At 38.6% G+C, this 17,540-nt stretch overlaps 1 protein-coding gene across 4 annotated transcripts in view; it reads left to right on the forward strand.

The window, feature by feature from the left end:
- ZNF385D (zinc finger protein 385D) overlaps positions 1 to 17,540 on the forward strand; it is a 1,382,400-nt gene that overhangs the window by 1,294,487 nt on the left and 70,373 nt on the right. The gene's annotated exons all lie outside the window — the stretch shown is intronic.

Below are 17,540 nucleotides of genomic sequence, written 5' to 3' on the forward strand. Positions count from 1 at the left end.
ACAACTGGTACACATTCTGCTGGAGTTTTATTTTGCTGGGCATCTACCTCCAGCGTGTGTTCTCGAGACAGAGGTATCATCTTGATAGATTCAGTGTGATATGTTTGCAGGGGTGAACTGCTTTGATGTGACTAGATGTCAACTGTTTTAAAGCTCAGTCGACCATTTGCTTTGAGAGTCAGTGCTAGTGTGTGATTCCTGCTACTGGCACTTGTTAAAATTTCATTTGCTACATCAATGTTCTTTGAAGTTTGAGTAATGTTTGCTTGACTATGCATCCTGATTGATCACTAAATCCTAGATCAAGACACAATTTTCTTATTCAGAGCATTGTGACATTGATTCACTTGTTAAGATACTGTCTGTGCTCACTAGTGTTTCTGTTATTTTTTTAACTACAACTCTCACTTCAAGCGTTTTTGTTTTACTGTGAAGGACTGTTGTAACTTTCTACAGTTGTTGTAAGTAAATTTCAGAATGTAATATGAATGTGCAGTCTCTGCGTCTGTTTCATAGTGCACAACTGTCATTCACTAGCTCACAAGTGGCAATTTGGTTCTATACTTTTTGTATGACATGTACTTCCTCGTTCAAGGCTTTATTTACACAGAATCTGCCACATTATGCATGGACTTATGTCACTGGACCACAAGTACCAGTATGACTCAGTCATAGTCCATGTGAGTTTAAATGACCTGAGACGTACCTCCCTAGACTGTATGAAGAGAGACATTATGGTGCTGTTTGGTATGAGCCTAGCATTGAGCAGCATTTTATCTTCTCCAAGGATGATGCCACAATATGAACACAAGATGACTGACTTTAATAACTGGCTTACTTTCTGGTGTCATTCATTCTGAGGGGGTGCAATATTTGTCAGCATGGAAGGAGATGATCAGCAGACCATGGTGCTTTGCGAGAGATGGTCTGCACCTCTCCCCTCTAGGCTTTTGAATATTAGATAAAACACTGCCTTCCCCCATAGTGCCTTTTTAGGTGATGCCAAACTGAAACTACTTTTAACATAGCAAATCAAAACCAAGAAACTCTAAAGGTATTACTGCTCAATGCTAGGAATCTAAACAAAATACTCCACTCCTTAAAAGCTTTCTTCACCCTAGAGAATTCTGATGTCTGTGCGGTCACTGAGACGTGGCTTAAAGCCATAGATAAAACACTGCAGTGTTAGGTTACAATGCCTTCCAGGTTTCCACACATTTAGACCAGCTACTACACAGAGAAGAACTAAAGCTGGAGTTGTCTTAATTTACATCAAAAATAAATATACCTCAAGGCTGGTCAAACAGGCCCATGCACTTGAGCTTCTGCATGTTCAAATCACTATAGGCAAAATCCAAAACCACTTCCTTGTGAATCTGTAGGTCTCCTTGTATGACCCAGGAAACCCATACCATATATTTAAACTTATTGGAAGCACTCTCCATCCAACCCAGTACCACATTCATGGGTGACTATAATTACTCTACTATTAAATGAAAATCCTATGTGACACTAAATGTACAGGCACAGCGATCCCTGGATTTTGTATACACAAACACCCTGGACCATATTGTCAGTACACTAACAGAGGAGCAACCATACTGGATGTGATCCAAACTAATATGGGAGAGTGTTGCACACCCCCTAGTGTATATCTTCCATCATAAGATCAGACCACAAAATGGTATCCTTTGAAGTAAAAATAAAATCTGGACCCCAGCTAACCGTGGAATATTCAGGAACAACTCTAAGGTTAAATTCCTGCTATAAAGTGATGACCTGACAAAATTTGAAGCCTCCATAAATCCTGAGAACACTGTTTCCTTTACAGAACTGTTCATAGAAACCCTATACTAGCATGTTAATAGCTGCATAGAGGCAGCTGTACCCACCAGGAAAAAATACATAACTAACTCAAAAAACAAGCTACCCTGGTGGAATCACAAGGTTGTATAACAGAAGGAAGAAATTCATGGCAAAATGTAGGAGTTGCAGCACCCACCAGCTTAAAGCACTCTCATCAAACTAAACAAACAGCTCAGAGGACAAATAAAGTCTACCAAAGCCAAATTTGAGGTCAATTTGTCCTCACAGGCCAAGGACAACCACAAGGCATTCTTTAGCTGTCTGCAGCCTCAAATGCTATACATAATTGTGTGCAGAGCTCATTGTTAATGAAGCAACATATATACTGAGCCAGAAGATATAATATACTTCCTGGCTGATAAATTCAACTCCAACTTTACCCCTCTCTCCCCCCCTCAACCTTCCCTCAGGAAATCCCATAAAATATAACTCACCCTGCTATCACTAGGGAATAGGTCCTTAATTCTCTCTCTATGGCCAAGAACACTGCATAAATGGGCCCAGACAATATCCCAGGATGCCTTCTAAATAACATGAAACATAATCTAAATTGCTATTTAGCTGTTGCCTCCAAACAGACTCCATGCCTCATTAACAGTCATCCCGCTGCACAGAGGTGGGCTATCTACAGATCCTAGAAACTACAGACCTGTAAGATGCACTAGTCTTATATGCAAAGTGATGGAAAGAATTATCATGGAAATAATCAGTAATGATATAGTAAACCAACAGACACTGGACTAAACCTAATTTGGTTTCATCAAGGGCATGTCATGCCTACTCAACTGGTGGACTTCTTTGAGAAGGCCAGCAAAGCAATGGATGAGGGCAAAATGTTTCACACTGTCTCTCTTAACCTGGTGAAGACATTTGACACAATAACACACTTGGGCATTGTTGACAAACTCAAGAGATTGGGTACAAACCCGTATGTCACCTGGTAGATAACCATCTGACTCATAGACAGGACACAGGAAGTTAGAACAGTGTGGTTTACCTCTAAAGAGAGACCAGTCGCAAGTGGAGTCTCTCAGGGATTAGAACCTGGACCACTCCTTTTTGGTATTTACTTCTGTGAAGTCAAGGCCAATGTCAGTGGTCTCTGGCTGACGAAATTTGCAGATGATTGCAAATTAGCAGCTGTGATTGAATCCCACACTAATACAAATGTTCTCCAGGAAAGGCTGACACAGACAAACAACTGGTGTTAGTACCATGGACTAAAACTAAATGCCAAGAAATGTATAACAGTATCCTTTGGAAAGTCATCCAACCCTGGTAACTATCATGGTTACAACACACCCCTTAGAAATGACCCAGTAGTCAGGGACTTAGGGACTCACATAAACAGAAATCTAGCCTTTGACCATCAAATGTCTACAGCAGTAAGGAAATCATTCTATGTTGCACATCTAGGTCCAAAGATGTCTTTGTTCCACTGTATTTGGAATTCATCAAACCTATCATTGAGTACAATGTCCCCTTTGGTATGTACCTAACCAGGCATATCCAACAAATGGAATGTCCATAGACGTTCCTCACTAAAAGAATATAGGGTGTAGGTAAAATGTCCTATGCAGACTGCCTCAAGGTCCTGTCCCTGTATTCTGGCTCCTCCAGGTTGGTGAGGGGAGATTTATGTCTGACATACAGGGCATTGTCAGACCCCACTCTGATGGACAACCTGCATATCTCCAAAACAAACAGCACCACAGCACCATAATTACCCAGTCTAAACACTTAAACCTTGCTTATGGTATAAATAGGACCTGCTGGAGACACAGGTATATATCCCAGAGATTGCCCCATCTCTGGAACAGGCTCCCCATCCATCTGAAGCCAAGTTCCTACCTAACCCAATTCAAGTGTAACTTGGACAATTGGATGGGGAACAAGAAATTCATCCCTGGCTTGGAACCCATGTCTCTAATGGACACAGGCAGCCCATAAATTTGCAAGGTTCCTGTTTGTAAATGTTTCATCTTCCAAGGCTCTGCTTACACTTATCAAGAGTAGCAGAACTTGTCAGATGTTTGGGAGGCATGGCTTGGTTTAAAAAAGTCCTTGTGGTTGTAAGCCTAGTAAATACCTATGAACCTATGAAAGTATATTCTTATTGCAACTCATTTATTTATTATATGATTCAAGCAGCATATTGCTCTTGTAATTGCATTCATGTGTTCTGTTATTTTTACATTCATTTTGTTCTGTTATTTTTTCCTTATTTAACTCTGAGTGACACCTCCAGGTGCAACTGCAGTTAACTCCTCCTGATGCCTATAGACATCAAATGTTGCTTATTCATATTTGCATCAATAATTCCAAAACCATGCTATGTATAAGGTTTTAAAAGATTTCATCTTAAAGCTTACATAATGGCAAATTCAGCTGCATTAATATTCAACGTATTTCCAGTGCAGATAAAGAGATAGTAACTGTCTTTGTGATATTAATTTATATAGGTTCATAGGTTCATAGGTTCATACTAGGCTATCTGCCCTAGGGCATTTATAAGCCTAGCCAGAGTGTGTTTGGCTTTCGCCACCCATTTTAAATTAATTTTACTATGCCCTTTTTCGAGGTTAGTATACTGTGCCTCTGTCTAACAGTGACACAGAAGTGATACCCGGGGTAAACCTATGATCTCCCATCCACTCATCAAGATTCCTCTTGAAGAGAGTCAATGAGGGACTCTGCCTAACCTGGACTGGGATTTTATTCCAGAGTGAAGGGAGCCTCTGAGTTATGAATCTGTCCCTCCAGCATGTCCTATTTATTTCAGTGCTGAGGTTCAAGTCTCTCAAGCGTAGCTCGATGGGATTTGGATTTTCTGAGGTGCAGCATGTCCATTAATTCCGGGTTGGACATGGCTTTATACGTCAGGCACAGATCGCCTCTGAGCAGGCGGTATGCCACTGAGTAGAGCTGCAGTTTCTTTAACCGGGCAGTATATGGCATCTGTTTGAGCCCTTTGATCCTCTTGGTGAGGTAGTTTTGGGGTCTTTCCAGTTGCTGCAGGTGTCTGGTAAGGTACATCCCAAAAGGGGCATTGTACTCAATTATGGGCCTGATGAGGGATGAGTAAAGAGGCACGATGACCTCCCCTGATCTAGATGTGAATCCCTTCATGATTAGGTGGGCTATATAAAATGTTTTTCTAACCACTTTGGCCACGTGGTTGTCAAATGAGAAATTGCTATCAACTTGGGTCTCCAGGTCCCTAATTACTTCTTCTGTACTTAATGGATTACCACCTATGTTGTAATTTGTGGGCACTTTGTTTTTGCCAAAGGGATGACTATACACTTTTTGGCGTTTAGCTTGAGACCATGGCTCTGGCACCAGTTGTCTGTTTCTATGAGGCCCTTTTGGAGGATGTTTGTGTCGGCTGGAGAGTCGATTATGGCTCCCAGTGTGCAGTCATCTGCGGACTTGGTCAGCCACAGTCCTTCCGTGTTGGCCTGTACCTGCGAGAAATATATACCGAACAAAAGAGGTCCCAGGACTGAGCCTTGTGGGACGCCACTTGTAACTTGTATAGATATCATTTTCACATTTTTCTAAATATCTCAACAACCAAGTAACAGACAGAACTCCTTAGCCTCGTATGAAAGCTATCAGCTAGATGAATAAAATGTTGCTGACAGTATGTGTGTAAATTGAGGGGTTGCTGAGCTATTGTAATTTGTTTACAAAAGATTACAAATGTAATAGTTACTGTGTTTACTGTGACTTACAAAACTCAGTTTAAGACCTAGAACCTAAGGAATACCACCACTATAAAAACAATTTGAGCTGAAGGGTTTGTCACTATACTTTCATAACCTCTATGGTTCCAGACATAAGAACATTTGTTTGAAATGTGAGGACATAACTTGATTCTGGCAAAAGGCTTAGGCTCTGCCCATTAGAAGGTATAGTGCAAACTTCCTGAGCTCCATTGGAGAGAATGAGTTAACATAATTTTTATTGGATCGATTTATTCTATACTGCAAAAGAAGAAAAACATTTTTAAATTTTAACTTGAACCTGAACAAGTAGAACCCATCTTTGGCTACAAGTCCTAGAAGCCATCTTTGGTTACAACTCCAGTCCACTGCCTTAACTGCTAAGGTCCTCAACAAGATAATTAAGATTAGATATCCCTGGGCCCTACCTCAGTATGTAGTGTAGGTGGGAACTGAACTTGCCTGGCTCAGTAGCAGCTGCTAGGCATTCTCAGAATGCCCAAACTATTTGGTTTTCCTAAATCTGTCCAAACAGTGCCAAAGCTGTCTTATCCAGCTCACCACCAAGCGATGATCAGCTAACATCCCAGCATCCTTAGTGACTCCAAATCCCAGGCAGTAGAGCCTCAGGTTTAATACAAAGAATACAAGGATGCTGTAGTGCAAAGAATGCTGGGAACAGCCTTGTGATCTAACATGGTGACTAACGAGAATTCACCACTGAGGTTCAGAATAGGCAATTTCGCAGTTATGGCTGTCAGATATCTTCACCTTTCCCCATAAATTATTTTTTTCTTCCTAGCAGAACAAAATAATCAATAGGTGGTAACGAATTAAGTGGAACACTTAAGGTATCCAGCAAGAATAAATGCTTTCTATGACTAAGTCCATAGAAATAAACAACATACACAGCTTTCCAGACCTGAGCAAAAAGTCTAGTTCCAAATTCAGTTTTGTGTGCAGTAGAAAGGCCAGCTATATCTAGCTGGTAATTTTCAATTTTCTATGCAGACTCTTACTCCTTTCCCAGCTCAGAGTTGACATGCATCGTCTCAAGAGATGGTTTGCATTACAAAATTCTTATCCATTATAATCTGTCATGCTCCTGGTTTCCACTTAATTTACATCACATTTGACTCCCAACTTTAACTTGGCAAGTGGTGAATCCAAATGGCAGTTTCACACAGTATTTTTCAAGGTGAGCCTGATCGCTCAACTTGGGACACCTAGCTGCCAGATAATAAATGTGAAATCCATCTTCTGCCTAATTCCAGTGGTAGGTTTAGGATCCATTTTCTGGATGTTTTCCTCATATTTTGTAAAACAGTCATAAATGAGGGAGCATTTTGTGCATTACTTTTTTGTTTGAACATTTGTCTTAGTAGAACTTGCAAAGGCTGATTCTATGTGGAGTTTAAAGTTACAGGTGCCACAGCTCTAATGATCACAAGATATATGTACCATCACAGCATCCCAGGGTGTGTACACCCCTCCATACAAGTAAGATCAAGATCCCAGAGATACACAACCCACCACAACAATATAATCATGATCCAACATTGTGAGTAATCCAGCAGCATAAAATCACCAAGAATCTAGAATCCATGCTCTCTCTCACTCAAAACAGTAATACATTAAATGTTGTCAACTCACCACTACTCATGCATATACCACTAATCAAACACATAGTATGCATCAAACAAATAAATCCACATACATAGAGGTTCTCTCAAAAAACTTACCAAAACACAAGTGACCTCCAAAGCACAAGTCTGTTACAGCTAACATAGTCTTCACAGCACCCATGGCACATAACAACACCAGTGTCTCACCCACCAAGCCCTTCAGGTGTAACACTCAAAAAAACAAGTTTTCTTGTCATTGGACACTCAGTAGTGAGACATACAGATGTCCCACTCACCAGGATGGACAAGGAGACAGTCATGGTCAGCTGTCTGTCTGGTGCCAGGGTTCACCAAATCATGCATGGACTCAGGTCTCTCAGCAACAAGTACTGTTATGACTCTGTCATAGTTTATGTTGATGTGAATGACCTGAGATCTTCCTCACTGGACTATATGAAGAGAGACATGGCTGAACTCTTGAAGTATGTGTCCCAGGCAGGCATGCCCCTGGCCTTGAGCAGCATACTACCTCACCTACAATGATGCCACAGTATAAACAAAAAAATGATTGATTTCAATAATTGGCTTAGTTTTTAGTGTCATTCCAAGGGGATCCCATTTCTGTCTGCCTGGGAAGCTATGGTCGATAACCTTGCTGCTTTGCCAGAGACGGATTGCATATGGCACCTCTAGGTTTTGGCTGCTGGCAAAGGCTCTTGACTCCACCATAGTGCCTTTTTTAGGTAAGGTCCCGAAAACAATACAGATATGAAATTAACCAATCAGAACAAAATAAGGGTCTTGCCGCTAAATGCTAGGAGCTTAAACTAAAAACTGTATTCCCTAGAAGCACTTCTATCATCAGAAGATGTAAATGTCTGTGCAGTCACAGAAACCTGGTTTAAGGCCTCAGAGAGTATGCTGGCCCTTCAAGGCTACAATGTTTTTCACACCTTTAGATCACAAAAGGAACATGCGCAAACCAAAGGAGGTGTTGTTTCAATCTATATTAGAGATAAATTCACCTCACATCTAGTTAGACTAGACAACTCCATGGAGTTCCTCCATGTCCAGGTTATGGTGGATAAGACCCCCATTCAAGTCCTAGCCAGTTAAAGATCCCTCTCTGAGTCACAACACCCATGAAGCCTACTTAACAAAACTGGAGACAATCCAAACTTTACCAAACACACAAGTTATGTGGAATTTCAATTATCCTACCATCAACTGGCAAACCTACTCTAGCCCAATCTCACTAGCACAAAAGTTCCTTGACATTATGAATACAAATGCCCTGGACCAAATTGTCCATACCCCAACAAGAGGAACAAATATACTAGCTCTGGTCCTCATCAACATGTCAAATAGGTGCACTGCTGCAACTGTTGCACCCTCATTAGTTAAAACTGACCAGAAATCAGTCACCTTCAAACTAACACTAGAACTCACAATGCATGAAATCAAACTAAAAAACTTTACAAAGGCAAACTATACCCTTATTGATGAAGGTATAAATACATTCCAGTCCCCACTGTAAGCTGAAACTGGTAACTATGCTGAAGCTTACACTGAAGCCCTGTGCAATCACTTGCATAAGTGTTTAAACTCAGCTGTACCAGATAAAATCAAAGCCAGAGCCCTAAGTAAAATCTAGCTGCCATGGTGGACCTCCAGCATCAGCAAACTCTAAAATAAATGCAAAAAGTTGCTGTCCAAGAAAACAAAGACAAGGACCCAACAATGGAAAAACACCCTCCTCACGCTTAACAGGCAAATAGACAACTTGCAAAATTGTCCAAGAGCTTCTTTGGCAGAAACCTAACAAATACTGCCAAGGATAACCATAAGGCCTTTTACAGCTATGTACTTAACCTAAAGGGTAGGACCCAAGCATGTGCAGAACTAGTGGCCAGTGGTATCACACACACTGACCCCACAGAGATAGCAAACCTGCTAGTGGATAGGTTTGGCAAACATTTCACATCTTTATCTCCTCCTAACTTACAACAAACCCTTCCCCAAAGTCCCCCCCTACCTTACATATCTAAGGAGCAGGTCCTCAAAGTCCTGTCCAAGGCAAAGAACATGGTCTCTGTAGGACCAGATGACATCCCAGGCTGTCTTCTAAATAGGCTAAAAGATGAACTAGCATCAAAACTTAGTACCCCTTTCACTCATAGCTTAACCACAGGGTTTGTTCCTGCAGAATGGAGAACAGCTACAGTTATTCCCCACCAGAAAGGAGGCCTAGCAACAGACACAGGGAATTACAGACCCATAAGCCTGACCAGCCTGATCTGTAAGGCCATGGAACATATCATCATGGACCTCATAAATAAAGATATAGGTGACCTCCAAACCATGGAAACTTCCCAATTCGGCTTTGTGAATGGCAGATCCTGCCTGTTAAATCTGGTGAACTTCTTTGAAAGTGTGAAAAAGGCCAGTGATGAGGGTAAATCTGTGCATATAGCATACCTTGACTTGGCAAAGGCTTTCAACACAAATCCATATTCAGGCATTACTGATAAACTTAGCAAACTGAATGATAGTCCCTTTGTTGTAAGATGGGTTGCCAACTGGCTCACAAACTGGACACACACTATCAAAGTGGGTGAATCCACATCAACCACTAGACCTGTTACCAGTGGGGTGCCACATAGGTCAGTGCTGGGCCCCATATTGTTTGGTATATACTTCTCAGTAATTCAGGTCAAAACTAAAGGGTTGTGGCTGACCAAGTCTGCAGACAACTGCAAACTAGATGCAATCATTGAATCCCTAAATGATGACAATATACTCCAGGAGGGCCTCACATAGACCAGTGGCTGGTATATGAGTCACGGTCTCAAACTGAATGCAGAGAAATGCATTGTAATTGCCTTCAACACAAATATCCCTTCACACTATCAGATCAATAACAATATCCTAACTACCCACAAAGTAGCAATAAAGTGATGATCCCACAGTGTGCATACCCTCCCCTTAACAATGATGTCATGATCCCACAGAGAGCATACCCTCCCCTTAGCAATAATGTCATGATCCCACAGTGTGCATGCCCTTCCCTTAGCAATAATGTCATGATCCCACAGTGAGCATACCCTCCCCATAGCAAAAAGTCATGATCCCACAGTGTGCATACCCTCCCCATTGCAATAATGTCATGATCCCACAGTATGCATACCCTCCCAATATCAATAAACTCATGATGCCACAGTGTGCATACCCATCCCAGAGCAATAAAGTCAGGATCCATCAGTGTGCATACCCTCCCCATATCAATAAACTCATTATGCCACCGTGTGCATACCTTCCCCAGAGCAATAAGGTCAGGATCCAACAGTGTGCATACCCACACCATAGTAATAAAGTCATGATCCCACAGTGTGCATACCCTCCCATAACAATAAAGTCATGATATCACAATGTACATACAATTCCCATAACAATAAAGTCATGATCCCACAGTGCAATAATGTCATGATCCCACAGTGTGCATACCCTCCCCATATCAATAAACTCATGATGCCACAGTGTGCATTCCCTCCCCAGAGCAATAAGGTCAGGATCTAACAGTGCACATACCCACACTATAGTAATAAAGTCATGATCCCACAGTGTACATACCCTCCCATTGCAATAAACACATGATGCCACAGTGTGCATACCCTCTCATAGCAATAAACTCATGATGCCACAGTGTTCATACCCTTCCCATAGCAATAAGGTCAGGATCAAACAGTGTGCATAACCCTCCAATATAATAAAAGCAGTTGGGAGGGTGGCCTAATGGTTAAGGTGTTTGCCTTACAAACACAAGGTGCCAGGTTTGAGTCTCACAAGGGATAATTGGCTAGGCTTAAAATGGCTCGCAAGGGCAGTTAGTCTAGTACTAATCTATGAACCTATAATTTCAGAAGTGAAGTTTATAATTCAAGTGCCATTTAAATGGTCATCGAACACATATTAACCAGCAGCAAAAAGAATGACTGCCAGCCCAGACATTAATTTAATAAGAAATTCCATGCCTTACTTCTAGAAAAAGTGTGGTATTTCAAGTTTTTGAATTAGTGAGCACTTCATGTTTCTTAGGACTCAGAATTTAGCTGCTAGAATCTAAAGTTACACGATACGATTGCAAACTAAAAAACTGTTTCACAGACCAAATGATCTATATGTTCCTGAGAAAAGGAATTAACAAAAAAGTGAAAACTGAGAAAGCCTGAGAGGGAGATGAATGAGTTAGTGACTGGAAGGAAGAAAACCTACATTGTATCGCACCTGAAAATTAAAGAATGTGTTCTGATACAGTTTTCTGTTAATGATCTCAGATCAAGCTAATAAACAAACAAACAATATGGACACACACACACTGCTTGCAAACAACTTGACATAGCTCCAGGTTCTTACAATTACTCAGTCTTGTTTTATCATTTTAAAACTTATTACATTCCTCACTATTTTGTGATTGATTGATTGACTGATTGATTGATTGATGAATTGATTGATTGATTTTTATTACTATAGTAGCATCAAATGACTGCAGAACTTGTTTGTAAACAATTTAAAATGTTTTTATCCTAAAACAAATGCTGATCTAAATGTATTAGACAATTGTAGATTCATTTCACTTATAAGCTTGGATTTCAAGATCATTACAATGTTCCTATGAGAGAGATAAAGCTGGATTTCATTCAAACACATCCCCGTTTCAGGCTAAAGTTTCAACATGATAACAAGCATAATGTATTGATCTATATATGAAACAATTTCTAAACCTAAAGAACTATCAAAAGTCTAATAACAGCATGGTGCCTTCTTGATGCTGCAAAAGCTTTTAGCAGTGTTTACACTGCCATCTTACTAAAACATGCTGCACTATTCTTTTTAAAGGCCATTTCTTACTTTTTTTTTTGTTAATTCTTCTGAAATTATATACATGACTTGACAAATCAAAGGGACCATCCATGTTTTATTAAGATGCTCTCATCCCACATGACCTATCTCTACATTATCCCCACTTGCTCACACTCCCTCACTCGTTCTATCCTCTGTTTCATCATATTACTATAACTCTACTAACATTACTTGTGAAACTTGTTTTGCCACCTTGGCAATACGCACAATGTGTTAAAAAAATCTATCTATCTGTAAATATGCACTACTGCTTTTTTATATTTCACTTTTTTGTTTTAACTGACATGCATTTTGTGTGTGTGTGTGTGTGTGTGTGTGTGTGTATTTTAATTTTTATTCCAAATTTTCAATGTTAACTGTAGATTTGTACACCATGTCCAGTATTGCAAAAAATTGATGTCATTGTCTTCATTTTATATTGCTGTCGTGGAGATTTTCTCCCTGGGACTCCACTGAAAACGTGCTCTTCTTGGCCCAATGGACTATTGCGGTAAACAAACTGTAAATAAATAAAATAAATAAATGTTAAAAACTGGGAAACAACAAGGATACAGCTTTTCATGTTATCGTTTTATTACTTATTTACAATCCTTAATTAGAGATCTATACATATATATATATATATATATATATATATATATATATATATATATATATATATATATATATATATATATATATATATATATATATATATATATATATATATTTTTTTTTGTCCTCTACCTCAATTGCTGGTTATTGCTGCTTATTTCTGAGATGTTTCATTTATAACTACTCGTGGGGATGGTGTGATCCTGGCTTATCCATTTTGAGAACTGGATCCCTCTGTCTAGGAAGAGATGGCCTTTGGGCTTCTCCTAGACAGGGCAATGTCCCCTGAAGGTGAAAGTCTGACATATGCCTGGATGGGGAGAGTTGTTCTTGTAATGCTAGAGGAAGGGAAACAACTGTGGAACTGGAGCAGAGCACCTGATAACATCACTCACATCACTATACAGGACTTCAGGTCCACCCCTTGACTGTGTAACATTTATCAGCTTACTTGTAACTTGGCATACAGACTCCAGCACCACAAGAGTGGACTATGACTACAAACAAAATCCAATCTCATCTCCTAAGGAATGATAACTGGCATTGATAGCTTTTACTTGTCCCTCCTCATTTATTTATAACTTTTCTACATAATTTCCTACGTAGTAGTAGCATTCTTTAAACAAAACTCATTAACAACATAAATTATTTTACAGGTGCTTTAGATAATTGCTATCCTTGTGCAGGCATCATATTCATTTTTTTTTCATTTTAAAAACCTGCTGCAAGGCATCTGCTATGTCAGGTTATCTGAATATAAACTAATCTTTACTTAATACATCATCTTCCCCTAAATATCAATTCCCATTAATACTTAAAATAAACAAATAAAAATAAATAAAAAAATTAAAATATATGACTATAATTTAAACATCTTGAGTATCTCTCTTACAAATAACTAAAAAAGTCATAGAACATGATATGACTAACCTAAAAAGATGGCACAAATAACCATTGGCCTCCTGTCATAATGTTTTATAATAAAGATGACTACAGTCTCTTGAATATTTTTCCTTATAAATAATACCTTTATAGTGATTAGTAAGTGACTATTAAGAAACAATATTATTTTGAAATTTCTTCCTTTAGAAAAAAATGCCACACAATTATATATTATTTATCCACTCCAAATAAGTATGACATTTTAAAAATCCAAAATTTGAATAAATACATGCAGACCTCACATTTAGTAAAAGTCATGAGAACAGAAAATCACTCTAGAATAGATTTTCTTTGGGCACCCTCTTCATCAAAATTACAATGTGTCTGTATACCCAAAAGGCAATATTCTAGCTAAATTACTACAAAGTTAGAACACTAACCTTTCCAGCTTTCCTACCCAGCTTAACTAAGGTCTTTGAATTGTTGATAGATGTATAATTCAATCAAGAATTAATCATGTTGTGACCTATTATTAGAACTCCTAACATTCTTAATTTGGGTATACTGCATTTGCCTGTTGCTCTAAGATGATCCCATATGACTATTATATAATGAATCAGGGTAATGCTCTAAAATTAACACCATACTCATTATTCCTCAAAAGCAACATTACACAACCATCCATAGGCACAGTCTTCATAATTCTTCTAAATGGCTAGTTTCAGTTTATTGCCCTCAAGGTGTAAAGGATCAGTGTTTCAAACTCTGTCCCAGATCCAAACCTTAAAATAAAAAGGAAAATAAAATGGAATGACATTCATAACTTTCATAATCAAAATATTGGAACAAGTCCATAAATTAAAACTGTTAACCTAATTTGGTCTTTACTTTAGGCAAATGCTATCCTCATTTATCAGTATCTCATTTTGTTAAGCTAATTCTTAAGTATGATAAATTACAATATTTATTCAACAGTGGTCATAAAGACAACATATACTCCCTGCTTCCATGACTTTAGAAAAACCTTGGCAGGCTAAAAACATATTCTCTGTGATTTAATTTCAGCTGCAGTTATATATGGAAGATTAACAAAATATCTGCCTAAATTTAATGCACCTTCCACAGTATTGCTGTGGTTTGGTATCTCATTATGGTACATTAAAGTAGCTTAAATTTTAATCTAAATGTAAACCTCTTTCTTCAAAGTTGATGCAGGCTCACAAATACTAAGTATATATCATGGGTGCAGGCAGAGAGTCCTACATGGGGGTGGGGGGGGGGGCACTGCTTTGTATTTGTATTTTACAAGAAACATATGGCATCTTCTAAGTGGGGCAATGGGATCATGTTCTCAGTATGCCAGGCTTCAGGTAGCTCATTGCCAATAATTTCAAATAAACTAAAAAAATGTCTGTAATAAAAAGAGCATACCAACTAGAGTAGTAAACCACATATGTCATTTTTAGTCAAAATAATTAGAAATCAGTTTTTATAGCACTAATGATAAAAGGGTGCTCATCCTATCCTTTATAATGAAATATTACATTGTCTGTAATTAGTTGTCAAGAGAAAAGCTTACTTGCAGTGAACCAGCAAGTTGTATCTTAAACAACCTGCAAAAATAAAGCCTACATGGTACAAAGTATTCCTTAGATATAGACAAAAATGGAACCTAATCTGTAAAATCTGAGACCAGGTTAGGAAATGCATGTTCAAATACTAAAACCCATTTAGCTAAGTGGATTTTAGAAGGGTGATCTACAAGTCATGTGCAGGTTTATACATATCTTTTCTCTTGAACAAATTATTATCCATTCCCTCATGTATTGTGCTGCACAGTCAGTGTTACAGTTTGATTTGCCACTATAACACTAGTAGAATTGCTGTTATTATAATGTTACTATCAATGGTACTATATGCATTTATTTTGCCTTTATAAATTGTGCCATGATTTCTCATTTTTGTGTAGTCTAAATTGTCATTAATGGGTTATTATTCAAGGAATATTAATAAAATACTTTTAAAAGAAAAGGCAATTGCTTAAAATTGAAATGTGTGGATTGCTCCAGCAACTGTTTCCACAGGAATCAAACCATGTTTATTCAAAAGAAGCAACCTCACTATAATAATACGAGTGATTATTTAGTATACAATTCTTCGTGCAAAGATATAAACCGGATGTTATGCATTCTTTTGAACTTTGTGCCTGTTCCATGCAGCCTGCACTGACTCTCAGCCCAGTTTCATATTATCTATAAAACCTTTGTGTAGGTATATTTGCCCATAAATATTTTTGCTCCAGTTATCAAATTGTGCCCGCAGTGCCATATTGCTCTCTCCAGGCTGTACTGCTTTCCCATAAATAGTCATGGTTTCCCAGGTGTGTCCAGACGCTTCTTGCCAACATTCTTTGTATATTTTTGCCCTGTAATTATATAACATTTCTCCACTGTGACTTGAGGGATTAATTCACCTTTGCTTACTTCCATAAAAAGTTGACACTAGTTTTTGTTCAAACTACTTTCAAAAAGACTGGGCTAATCATTCCTAAGTTCTCATATAGCATTTTGGCATTGGTTCACCCCTTACCCATTTTTCACGTTGCTTAAAACATTCATTTTTTATTGGCAGAAGTGCATTTTACCTTTACTACAGAGCAAACCTGCTCTCAATTATTATCTGTCCATTTTACTATCTCTATTGTATTTTATGTTATGTATTTTTAGCATTAACTGTGCTCTGTGAAACAACCCAAAACAGTTCAGTTGAAGCTGAAACACTACTTCATGTGCTGTTCTGTATTTTAAGTCCCAGAATCTGAGTGTCAGTACAGAAATGGTCTTTGTATGATTTTCTCCCTCACTATGATTTCTGCATTTAATCCTGGAGGACCAAGACAATGTGTAAAGAGAGTTAAAGTGGATGAAGAAAAGTGTACAGCTTGCATGCATTCACTGCACTACAAGCATTTGTCTGTGATGTATTACTAGTGAAATATGTGTCCTGTTACATCATTATTTAATATGTACATGGCCATTACAACAGGCAATAACACAGGACAGTGTCACCTTCTTATATTTCATCAAAGTTTCCATGCAAGGTCAGTTTAAGCAATGTTATATCATGGGTTTGTCAGTTATCATGTCACATGGATTGTGCTACTTATGAATATGAATTTAAATACAACTTAATAACGTTCATTACCGAGTACCAAAACTTCTAGAGTGGTCCAAATAGGTGACTTATGTATAAAAACACAGTCCTATTTGTGTCAGGATGAAAGCACTAAATAAACATCCTTTTTTATACTTTATACCTTCTTTAGGAAGTTCCTTGGACTCTTGCTCTAGCATTATTTTATTTGAAGGTTAGGTGACTTATGTCCCAAACAGTTTCAGAGAGGAACTTCTAGAGGTTTACAGAGCTCCATTTGCAATATCAATTAAGACTGTATTAGGTGCAGTTTAACCATGTTTTCTTCTGTGTACTTTTAAGCTTTTGATCCCCAAATCATCTCCTACAGCAATTCTAGTATTACCTGAAGTGTTAAATCTATTCAAGAGTTACTATAACATAGCTATAACATTTTGAGTTTCATAGGTTCATAAGTTCATAGGCAGGTACTAGGCTATCGGCCCAAGGGCCTACGTAAACCTAGCCAACAAGGTTCCCTGGCTTACGCCACCCAAAAAAGTTAATTTCCTGTGCCCCTGTCGAGCAGAGACACAGAAGTGATCCCCGGGGTGTATTTCCTATTTCCCATCCACTCATCAAGATTTTTCTTGAAGAATGCTAATGAGGAACTTTGCTTGACATAGATGGGTAGCCTGTTACAGAGTACGGGAAGTCTCTGGGACAGGAATCTATCCCTCCAGCATGTCCTGTTTATTGTGGTGTCAGGTAAGTTTGGATTTTCATGCTGGAT

Source organism: Protopterus annectens, chromosome 3.part1, assembly GCF_019279795.1.
Source record: "Protopterus annectens isolate FY-2018-M chromosome 3.part1, PAN1.0, whole genome shotgun sequence".
Taxonomy (NCBI): domain Eukaryota; kingdom Metazoa; phylum Chordata; order Ceratodontiformes; family Protopteridae; genus Protopterus; species Protopterus annectens.